This window comes from Cryptomeria japonica, chromosome 11, assembly GCF_030272615.1.
Source record: "Cryptomeria japonica chromosome 11, Sugi_1.0, whole genome shotgun sequence".
Classification (NCBI taxonomy): domain Eukaryota; kingdom Viridiplantae; phylum Streptophyta; class Pinopsida; order Cupressales; family Cupressaceae; genus Cryptomeria; species Cryptomeria japonica.
This window is the reverse complement of record NC_081415.1, coordinates 11,994,726-12,007,590: the sequence shown is the minus strand read 5'-3', so window position 1 is coordinate 12,007,590 and position 12,865 is coordinate 11,994,726. Positions and strand designations below refer to the sequence as shown.

General features: G+C 38.5%; 1 non-coding gene across 1 annotated transcript; it reads left to right on the top strand.

The window, feature by feature from the left end:
- Positions 1–11,071: 11,071 nt before the first annotated feature.
- On the top strand, positions 11,072–11,265 carry LOC131860428 (U2 spliceosomal RNA). The gene has a single exon (XR_009359562.1). It is a non-coding gene; the product is annotated as a U2 spliceosomal RNA (small nuclear RNA).
- The last annotated feature ends 1,600 nt before the right edge of the window (positions 11,266–12,865 follow it).

The following is a 12,865-nucleotide window of genomic DNA, read 5'->3' as shown; positions in this document are numbered from 1 at the left end:
AAAGCGAAGATGATTGGGGGATTAGGGATTAGGGGTTTGCCTTTAGGTCAAACCCCGGTTTTGGAATTAACCAAGAAATGAGAAATGCTGTAAATGTAAATGTCTGTAATGTAAAACAAGTACTAATACCTTGTTGTAAGGATGTTTGTATCCTTATGTGCGAAGGTATAGATGTTGTTGTTTGTTGTATGTTGTATGTAGCATGTGATCTCCTCTTCAATGGTTGAATCCTTGTCTTGAATGCAACACTTAGCCTTGAATGGAGACTTGGAATGATCAATTGCTTGGAGGAATGCTTGAATGCTTGAGTATAGTTTCCATGCTTGTACACATATGTCCCTCTTCTACCCAAATGGGAGAGGAAAATGTAGTTTATATACTTGTCAATTAGGGTTAATAGACTGATTTTCCCGACCTTAGGCCGACCAGGAAAGTTAAGTTCCAATTTGCAAACAAAAAGACCCGAAGTCCAAAAGAGACCGGGCCCAAAATAGGCCCAGGGACCAGGGCGCTGGGCACCATGGTCCTGGGGGACCAGGGCGTTGGGCGCCATGGTCCTGGGGGACCAGGGTGCTGGGCGCTCTAGTCCCACCTCCCGGGACAGCAGGGTGCAAAGGAGGTTCAGGCCAGGGTGCTTGAAAAATGCAGTTTTTAGTGTCGTGGACAAGTTTCGAGGTCTCCATTCAAGTTCTGTGTTGCATCGCCATCATGAAGACCAAAATGCAGTCAAAATTGCAAGTGTCGCAATTTTAGGACGCTACACCAATATGATAGGGAGGCTACCTAGTTTGCCATCAATTAGATTTCTTTGATGGTTTTCTTCTATCCCTTTCTAGGTTCCAAGTCTACACCTCTAGACTTCTAAGGGAAGTCTAAGGGCTTCCCTACCATTTGTTTTCTCACCACACTCGTTACAAGCTCATAAAAAAGCTTGTTCTCCATGCTCCTAGATTTTGTCTCTATGTTTGCAGAGGTGTAGGACTACCCTTTCTTACTCACAACCTGTAAAGTCATCATCCTATCTGATTTTACAATCAGACTTCTATGTCAGTCTGCCCCTACATTTACTCCTTTACGGTCACTAAAACCTAGCCGTACTTCTTCCAAGCTCGCCTAGGCTCAGTATGCAGAAATGGTGATGGCCATTTCCTAGTTTCCTCTTACTGTTACTCTACTCTTACTGTACATTTTTGGCACTTCCTGAAGAACTCCAATGGCCATGTGGATCCCACAGTGGAGGTTCAAGACAGAGCCATACTTACACTATGAATTCAAAACAAAGAAACGAACAACAAAAAAGAAGCTTTAATTACAAAACTATAATGAAACTTAACAAAAACAAGACAGTAAAACACTCAGCAATAGAAAACCAAAAAATAGAATTGTATGCATTTCTCTTGTGTTTCCTGTAGTATCCATCCAGTCCAACACCTTACAATTAGTCTTTTATAGCTCATCCATCTATCATGAAACACGGACGGTTACAAACTGGAGAAAATAGTTTCATAATGGGTCATCAACGTAGCCTCAGAACCTGGCTTCCGATGCCCGTTGGTGACTTGCAAAGTTCACACTTTTCCATCGGGTGATGGGGTAACTAAAACACACCTTCACCAATGGCCCATAACCATGTTCACCACTCACACTTTTCCATCAGGCATCGGGATAGTGAGAAAACCGTTTGTTCGATGGCCGATGCTTTCCTCCGCTTCCTGGGCATTTCCATCAGGTCATTGGGTAGCATTACATTGTGCTTTTCTAATGGCCGATGTCTCCACTGTCTACCTCGTCCGCTTGTGCCTTGTCATCGGGTCGTCAGGGTAACACTGAAGCGTTCCTTCCAATGGTCGATGACTATCACCTCGGCTAGCAATTTCCTATTGGGTCCGTGGGATAGCTTGAAACCACTCTCCTTGATACTTGATGGCAATACTCCATGCCTATACCTTCTCATCGATTCATCAGGGTAACTAGAAACCACTCCTCCTGATACCCGATGGCTCCACTCCATGCCTATGCTTTCTCATCGAGTCGTCGGTGTACCTTGAAACCACTTCCCTTAATACTCGATAAGAATACTCCAAGCACTAATGACTTATTAGGTCATCAGGGTAAGTGTGAACCACTCCTACTGATGCTTGATACAAATACTACAACTCTGGTGACCTCATCGGGGTAAAACTTGCCAATCGGGGTAGGTCTTGCCGGTAAGACAAAATCAAAAACTACAACTAAGCAACCAAAAAAATGGACTAGAGCCAGTCCTTATGTATATACATGACCACTGGGAGGTCTCACAAGCCAAAATTTGTTAAGGGCATTTCAACCCTTAGGTGCTCCTACACCACTCTCTAAATTCCTAGACACAAAGTATTTCTAAACCAAAAGCGTAATTCAACTCATTGGGCAAACCACCAATTTAGAGATCAACTTAAGAAATCACAAGAAGGACAACGCTCTTCAATTTACTTCTCCAATTTAGGCCCTTCGTAACAATATGCAATAATAACACTTCTATAATCAATCTAACAAAGATCTTCATCCCTCAATTTTGGAAATAATGGGCTACTCAAAATGCCAATCTCACAAATGTTAGTGAAAGAAGAATCATTTAGATTGGACCATTCACCCAAGCCTTGTTTGAAACTATTACAAATAAAAGAAAGAAATCGGGGTATGACATCTCAAAAAATTATCATCTTCTAGCCTAAAGAGAATCCTAGCATTATATGTTATTAATATACTCATTTGGATGCAAATCAGTAATAGCACAAATGCCCATAATCATAATGTCATTAGTATATTTATTCATCGAAACAAGATCATCAAGCTACAACTGATTTTGAAACACATCAAGAGGAGGATTGCATCCTTCAATTTTCTCATCATTTTCAAGCTTTATGTGCAACCTACTACACATTCATTACCTCTATTATAAAATTCAGAAATGATATTATCTTCTTCCTCTTTGGGACAAAGGCTCAAATCCTTCTTAGAAGATGTACATTTAAGATTAGTATATTCGATCAATGAGATTAAAAATGAACTTTTAACATCATTTGCATCCGCAACAATTAAAATATCCAACTTGTCCTACCAAAGGTCACCAAAGCAAAAAAATATCAATTCACTCATAGGAAAGCATGTGTCCCCATTAGCATTCACATCCATATATTTTTCATAATGTAGAAATCTCCAACTCATCCTTATGAGAGCATTCATATACAATGGGAATCCCATTAGAAATATTATCATCATAATTGACAAAGCAAGCAATCACATCATACATATCCTCCAACCATCCCCCAAAAATGCCCCTTGGACTACCAGCCCCAAAATATGTCCTGCCATTCAATCCCATCCCATCCCCAAAATTTTGAGAAATGTAGAATATTTGTAGAGTTCATGTTAAGTGATTATGAATTATTTTGGTAGAAGCATCCTTAATCACTAGGGAATAATGCTAAATTTTGAAGTAAAATCTAAGAAAATGGCTTCAATTTTCTCAACCAAGACAATATCTTAACATTCATAAATTTATGGACATGCGGAAGAAAAATAATCATTACAATTTTTTTTTTGAGAGCAATTTGTTCAAAATATAGGTACTGCTAAAAGTATCTAGATCCAACAGGGAGTACCAAGATGCCAAAAGTCAAAGTCAAACACACTATGCAGGTAGATATAGAAATTCTTAGCAAACCATTTAAAATATTTACTAAGTTACTGGTTCAGGCATGGATTTGAGGATTCGGCAAAAATAAATTTCCCTTGGGTATGGGTACGGGTTCATCCATATATATATGAGTAGTCTAGAACATCTTGGTGTGATAGAATAAGAGAATATACGAGTAGCCTTATTTAGAGGATAAGAATAGAATTCAGAGTAGACCAGTGAAGCATATTGGAAAAGATCAGAGAGACATGGGTTTACATGTTAAAAAAATATTTTAAAAAGTGTTTTTTAATTATTTTTTGTGTTTTTATGACCAATGGGCCGCATTTTTGGGAACGCACGGAACTGGGTTCTCCTGGGTCTACTCGGGTTCTCCTTGGGTTCCGCCCAGGTCCTACCTAGGTGGATGGGTTCTCCTTTGGTTCCACCAAGGTGGATGGATTCTCTGTGTGTCTTGTGTAGGACCCACAAAGAACCCATCCACCCAAACAGGACCGGGGTGGAACCCAGTGAGAACCCAAGGAGGACCCACAAAGAACCCATCCACCCGAACAGGACCCAGGTGGAACCCAAGGAGAACCTAGGGAGGACCCATAGAGAACCCATCCACCTGAACAAGACCTGGGTGGAACCCAGGGAGAACCCAAGGAGGACAAGGACTGGGCAAGAACTAGGACCCGAACCTAGCCTAAAATGCCAAGAACAAGTATCTTATTCCAAAATATGTATAGGATAATAATGAGCATACAAGAAATTCAATCTGAGATGACCAATGCATAAGTACCATTTGAACCAAACAAGATCTAGTACCATTTGAACCAAACAAGATATAGTACAAGGCGCTTGCTTCCTACATTAGCCATTATAAATCCAAGTAACAGAAGCAGCAACATAGAAATCTTAAGACAAGCATAATAGATAAATAAAACACAAAATCCATAGTTATCAGCAAGAGGTATAGAATCAATTAAAGAAATTCATATAGAACCACATGCTAGGAAGTAACATAGTGACATAAACTGCCCTAATTCAAACATCGTGTTCCTATCTAGCTTCTCCAAATCCTAGTAAAAGGTTACTGACCAGAATCTAGAAAGGAGTCACATGGATATACTGAATTCTCTTGATGTTTAAACTGACTTTTTAAATAACAAGCCATTTCTTCCTTGAATTAAAAATCTAGCAATAGAGACCAACATATTTGCTTATAATAGGACCAAAAAACAAAGAATAAATTATCTTAACACCACCATACTATTTCCTCACAATGTTCGAAAAAAGATAATCTAAAGAAGAAATGCATCTACATTTTGTGAAGATATTTATGAATGCATATTTAGAAAGATCAAAAGGCTCCTTTGTCCAGTGAATGAAAGATGTTGAATGTTAAAATCATCTTCGACTTTAAGAGGCAATGCAAAATCATTTCTAATCCATTTGAGTTTGACGGAACCAAGAATTTGTGGTATTTGCTTCTCCATTTTAGGCCCTAGTAGCAATCTGCATTAATAAAACTTTTAAAACCAATCTCACAAAAACCCTCTTCCCTTATTTTGAAAATAATGGGGTGCTAAAAATACCAATCTCACAAATTTTGGTGGAAGAAGAATCATTCAGATCAGGCCATTCACCCAAGCCTTCTTGAAACTATTAAGAAAAGAAGAGCTAAGGGTATGTCATCTGAAAAAATTATCATCTTCTAACCTAAATAGAATCAAAGCATCACATGATTGCTCTATGACAAATTTATTTTTCATAATAGAATGGACTTCCTACACACATTTTTCCATTTGCCACAAGATTTCCACTCCAAAGTTTTGCTTAATTTCACGTTGCAAACTGTGAGACATTTCATAAAACAATTTGCATTCATCCATTACGTGCTTGCTTCCACATTTTATTTTCCACCATCTCTACAAATCATTTTATTTTCATCTCCCAATTTTCTCTTTTTGCACATGGAATATTGAAAATTTTGAAAACTTTAAACAAGAAACACCATTGATGTATGGTGCCTGGTCCGTTTGAGTTTGGCCTATGAAAAACCTATTACAATTACTGATTATTATCCTCCTATCTTTGATAGATTATTTGAGAAACAAATATTGGAAAATAACATAACTATAATTTCACAAACTCATATAAATGCGCAACACAATGAATACAATATTTTTAGACAATTGTCCCTAGAAAAAACCTCGAAGGGAAAACCAGTACTGCGGATGAGAACTATAGTAAAACTGCAGCAAATTAAGAGATACAAATACTGCTTGCCTCTTACTGATAGAGCTTCAATGATCTCCTAATCCTCCTGCTGATATTTCACCCCACTACTATCCCAACTCTATCACTGCACCCTTGCTAACGCTACAAGACTTACTTGCTAACACTGCAAGTTTCTCCGCACAATTCATTATTTTCTAAATGCCCCTTGACCCCCTTATATACTACTCTCATTGGAAAACCATCGACCGAGATTAATTCTCAATCAACAACTTAGATTAAAAACAACTAAACAACCCTAACCAAATTGGTTGCTAGAAGTTTCTAAAAAGAGTCAAATAATTAATAAAAATTGTTTGAACACTAACTACATTTGTTAGCAAACAATTATTTACTAATTTTTTAGCAAATGGACAAACAGCTATCCAAGCTAACAAACTAACACTCCCTCTTAGTGAGGAAGTTGTTCTACATGACACCCAACTTCTCTCTGAAGAAGATGAATTTTGCCTTCCCCAATGCCTTTGTCAGAATATCTACTACTTGCTAATCTATAGGTATAAACTATAGCTGAACAACTCCACGCTGTACACAATCTCTGATGAAGTGATACTTGATGTCTATATGTTTCGACCTATCATGAAACACCGGATTCTCAGTCAACTTAATGCAACTCTGATTGTCATAGTGTATCATTGTAGTCTCCACCTTTTGACCAAACAAGGCTACTAGCAACTTCTGAAGCCATATAACTTCACATGTTGCCATGCTAGCTGCTATGTATTCCAACTCTGCAGAACTCAGAGCCACAGACTTCTGCTTCCTACTGAACCAAGAGACAACTCCTGATCCCAGACTGAAACAACACTCTAAAGTGCTCCTCTTGTCTGTTGTACTACCTGCCCAATCTGTGTCAGTATAGCCCATCAACCTGATTCCTTTACCTTGAGCATATCTAATCCCATACTCGATTGTACCTCTCAAATAACACAACACATGCTTTGTCACTGTCCAATGCACTCCCTTTGGCTCAACCATGAACTGACTAAGAGAGTTAACTGCAAAATCTATATCTGGCCTAGTGTTGACCAAATACATGAGAGAACCAATCAACTGTATGTATAAGGTGGGATCTACATCCTTCTCCCTGGATGTTTCTACCTTCCTCCAATTCATGATTATAGGTCTAGACATTGCTTTGCAATCTTCCATCCTGAACCTTTTCAAGATTTCAATGCAATACTTCCCTTGTCCAAGGAAAATCTCTCTATCTGTCTGCCATACCTCCATGCCTAGAAAGTAGTACATAAGTCCCAAATCCTTCATCTCAAACTCTACTGCAAGGTCCCTCTTGCACTCTTCTATGAGCCCTAGTGAACCTGTTAGAAACAATTCATCCACATATAGAACAAGAGTGAGAATCTCACCCCCAACCACCAAGTAGTAGAGATTAGCATCCGCCTCACTCTTCACAAAGCCCATTTCCTACAAGTAACTATCAATGTGTTCATACCACGCTCTGAGAGCCTGTTTGAGTCTGTACAAATCTCTCTTTAATCTACACACATGGGTCTCTTTTCTATGTACTACAAAGCCTTCTGGTTGTTCTATGTATACCTCCTCTTTCAACTCACCATTGAGGAATGTTGTCTTGACATCCATTTGATGGATCTGCCATCCCATTTGTGCTGAAATTGAGATTATGGCTTGTATAGAAGTATACCTGGCAACTGGAGCAAATGTCTCCTCATAGTCTATTCCCTCCTTCTGAGAGAATCTGTTTGCCACAAACCTTGCCTTGTATTTCTTGATGCTACCATCTGCACCGTGCTTGATCTTACAGATCCAACACGATCCAACCATAGCTCTATCTTTTGGTCTAGACACTACCCCAAACATCATTCTACATAATTGAAGTATACTCCTCAACCATAGCATCTTGCCACACTTGATGTTGTGCAGCCTCCTGATAGCTAGAAGGTTCACTATCTACCAACTGACTAACTAATGCAACATAGTCATCAAACTTGGCTGGTTGTTTCTATTGTCTACTCCTCCTCCTAGGAGTACCCACTAACTCCTGAGTAATTCTATGTGTCTGGTGAACCTCACGGTTGTTGCTACCAACTATAGAAGATGAAATATCAACCTCCATGTCTTCTTGACATCTCTTCTTGCACCTATTGCTCCATACTCTGAGAATTCTCACCTCCTGAGCCTATGCTTGTACTAGTAATTGTACTAGAGCTTTGCTGACCTTGATTCAGTTGAGTGATCCTTGGAGCTTGTGTTGGCTGCTCACTATGATCATCTGCTGGCAAATCTCTGGACATTCTAAATGCCTTGTCCTCTATGAACTTGACATCATGTTGAACAATAATCCGCCTAGTCCATGGAATGAATATCCAATATGCCTTTGAGGTTTCACTGTACCCCACAAAGTACCCTCTTTCTGCAGTATGATCTAACTTGGTACATGTATCCTTTGGAATGTGACAATATGCCAAACTCCCAAAGATCCTGAAGTGACTAACATTTGACTTCTTCCCAGTGAATGCTTCCTCTGGTGTCATCTTCCCTAGTGCCTTATGTGGAACCCTATTCTGTATGTATATTGTCGTACTACATGCTTCTACCCATAAGTAGCGAGGAAAGTCTTGATCATGTAGCATAGCCCTTGTTGCCTTTGATATTGACCGATTCTTCCTCTCAGCAACCCCATTCTGTTGCGGGTTGTAAGGAACAGTCCACTCTCTCTTGATTCCTACCCTAGCACAAAACTCTTGGAATTCATTCCCTTTGTACTCGCCTCCATTGTCTGACCAAAAAACCTTTATCTTCCTTCTTATCGAGTTCTCCACAAGAGCCTTGAACTCTTGGAAGCGACTGAAAAACCTCATCCTTGGTCTTCAAGAAGTATATCCAAGTCTTCCTGGAGAAATCATCAATAAAAGTAACAAAGTACTCATACCCTCTGAGAGATTTCGTCGATATTGGTCCACATACATCTGAATGTACTAGATCAAGAACACCCTCAGATCGAGTGTCACTCCTTGGAAAAGATGCTTTTGCAAACTTCCCCAACACACATCCCTTACATACATCATCATGCTTTGTGCTCACCTCTGGAACACCTGTCACAGTCTCATGAAGCAATTTAAGTGCTCCATGATGTATATGGCCCATCCTCCTATGCCATAGCTCTCCAAGATCTCTAGGATTACTGTTGCTCATGAGTGCCTTAGGAGTATCAAACTGCAACCTATAAAGTCGACCATTCCTAACTCCAATAGCTATGGGTGATTTCCAATCCTTATACTTAATCAAAGAGTACATTGTACCCTTTGTCCTGAAGGACAGATACAGAAATCAAACTCATCCCTAAGCCTGGAACATGCAACACATCATGAAGAGGAATCATCTTACCATTCTCCCTCTGAAACTTAACAGTCCCTTTCCCAATTGAGTTGAGCTTGAACTCTTGGAAGCGACTGAAAAACCTCATCCTTGGTCTTCAAGAAGTATATCCAAGTCTTCCTGGAGAAATCATCAATAAAAGTAACAAAGTACTCATACCCTCTGAGAGATTTCGTCGATATTGGTCCACATACATCTGAATGTACTAGATCAAGAACACCTTGAGATCGAGTGTCACTCCATGGAAAAGATGCTTTTGCAAACTTCCCCAACACACATCCCTTACCAGTACTGCGGATGAGAACTATATTAAAACTTAAGCAAATTAAGAGATACAAATACTGCTTGCATCTTACAGACAAAGCGTCGACGATCTCCTAATCCTCCTGCTTATATTCCACCTCGCTACTATCCCAACGCTATCATTGCGCCCTTGCTAAGATTGCAAAACTTACTTGCTAACACTGCAAGTTTCTCCACACAATTCATTGTTTTCCAAATGCCCCTTGATCCCCTTATATACTACTCCCATTGGAAAACCAACGGCCAAGATTAATTCTCAATCAACGGCTGAGATTAAAAACAACTAAACAACCCTAACCAAATTGGTTGCTAGAAGTTTTTAAAAAGAGTCAAATAATTAATAAAAATTGTTTGAAATCTAACTACATTTGTTAGCAAACAATTATGTACTAATTATTTAGCAAATGGACAAACAGCTGTCCAAGCTAACAAACTAACAAACTAACATGGCCGAACCCAACCTCTAGTGCCGGAAACCAAGGATCTGTAGTATTTGGTTGTCTGCAAAATTGAAAGCCCTCTCCATACTCTTCAGACAGCGGTTCAGAGGGTAATTAAGGCTTTCAGATTCTGCATAATTTGTGTCGTGCTGTCAAATACCACGAGAAAAAATGGGCAGAGTTTGGAGGAAAATTTTACAAAACCCTACCTCAGCAGAATTCTTTTTAAAACTCTCCCTACGGCTGATGCTTCAATCTATTCACAGTAGACGAAAAATCGATCTGAAAATATCGGGGTTTTAGGGCTACTCTATTCTTGAGCTCGAGACAAAAAATTTGGCAGCCTTCTGAACGAAAATATTGGTTGCGAGTCATAGTTTGTTTTCAGGCACGGGGCGAGGAATGTTTCAACTGCGTGAAAGTTGTTTTTCCCGGCAATGCCTTCACTTGACAATAACAACATAAATGTTTTAGAATGAAATAAGGCACAACAAAAAAAATTATCCGGTTGGGTACAGATTCCAAAAAATAAAACTCACTAATCCATGGCAAGCGACCTACCTCATGATTCTGCACAAATTGTGTCGTTCTTTCAATGATACCATTCACAAAGAAAGGGAAAAAATTGAGGGAAAAAATAATGAACCCTACTAGAGCAGAAATAAATTTTTTTAAATGAGGCAAACCCAAACCAATCTCCCTACAGCTGCTTCCTCAATCTATTCACAGTAAACGAAGAGCGGGTCTGAAAATATCGGAGCTTTAGGGCTACTTATGTTGGGCTTGAGACAAGATTTTCGCGTGAGGTCACTGCTTGCACAAAATGTTGAGGCGCTCGGAAAAAAATTCAGACATGAGAATTACTGAATTTCGATGGGAAAAGCCCACACAATCTAGCCTATTGGCTAATTAAAGAGTACTCTTTCGAGATATAATTATCCCACATGTAGCACGCGAAAGCTCCAGCGAAGAAAACGTCAGTATAAACAACGAGGGAAGAAAGACTCAAAGCATACCTTTCTCGGCCTTTTGGCTAAGATCAAGTGTAGTATCTGTTCTTATCAGTTTAATATCTGATACGTGGTTCAATGAACCACACGATATTAAATTAATTTCTTCGGGGGAAGTCTCAGACGGTAGCTTGCTGCCAGAGTCTTCGAGCGTCGCTTCTGTATTGCACTACAGCAGAAGCCTGGCGCACCCCACACCCAAACCAATCCACAATTTAAATTGCGATTTTGTTTATATTTAAAAACTGAAATTATAAATAAGTAAAATAGCAATTTCTAACCAGGATTTTGTGTGGAGTACAGAGTCACAATCGTGTGGAGCAGAGTCACAATAGAAGTTGTTTGATATTCTACCTTCATGGGTGTCTCACAAGATCCATCTCTTCGAACAGGGCAAATATCCGGATGATTGCCTGAGAAGAAACTTTTCTCTTCGCAAAGGGCAAATATCCGGATGATTGCCTGAGAAGAAACTTTCCTTTTTGCATCAACTTACAAAAAATGTGGATGAAAATCTGGAAAGAGAAATTCCGCCATAGCGTCTCAAAATAATGTACAGATGAATCCATCTAAATCCGGAAAAAGAAAAAACTTGCCACAAAGGAAAACAGAGCTGCCTTTGATTATCTTCCTCTATATAAGTTACACTGATTCTGAGCTCTGCACAAAGAAAGCTGAATATCTCAAGATTTAATTAGTATTTGTTCTGATGCAATTACGCCAAGGTATCGTACAGATGTTTCTTTATAAAGAAATCACACAACGCACTGGTGTAATAAACTTGATCATAAAAAAAGAATTTGTGGAAAGAACCATCAAAAGAAGCTTGGGAGCAATCGCCATAATCTTGAAGCATACATGGCCGCTAAATTTAATTATACAATCAAAGAATGGATAGATTAGTATTTGAAAAAAATCAGGACATTTTAAGTTACACTAGTTACAATGACAATATAATATATGATCTTTTCATCCATCATTACATGTAAGTGTTTCTATCATGCTTGTGTTACGGAAAAATAAAACCTAAATTTTTGGAGACACTCCAAAAAGTTGGAGTTAGTTATTTTTATCTTTACGGTTAATTGACAGTTTTCACATGGAAATCTTTACAATTCACTTTAAAGATACGGGTTTTACTTTATGAAGAGTAATCTATAATGTCTATGTGGGGAAACAGCATAGAGAAATGTTTAATCCTAGAAAACTTTAGTCTCTCCAAAATATTGGAGTTGATTCATTTGAACTTTATGGACTGATAATAGTTACAATGCTTCTTGCTGATAATGTAAGAAAAAAACATGTCGAAATCTTGATATTGTTTAATTATTGAGCAGGCATTCAAAGAAAGACTCTGAGAAAGAAATAAAACGCAACAAAAAATGATCTGCTGAGAACAGAAAAACTTGCTGAAACTATGGAAAGGAACTCACCTCAATCCCTAAATCTTGAAATTAATTCAGAGCAAATTTAACTGTTAAATAAGCTGAATTTTATTTTCAAAACTTATTTAACGGTTAAATAAATCAATCGTTAAATGATTCTAAAAAAATTAACTGTTAAATCTTAGTAGCAAAAATATCAAATTACCAAGAATTCAATAAATAAAAGGAGAAATTCATCTGAACCAGAAAGATGAAAATCTCTGAACCCTGCGCTTGAAAATCTTTGGACTTGAAAAACCTGCTATGCAAAGTCTTCCGACAAAATCTCTCCTTTCTAGTGTGAACTAAACCAATGGCAATCGTTCTAATGTTCAATATTTCACCTGAAATCATAAAATATGGTTGAACTGA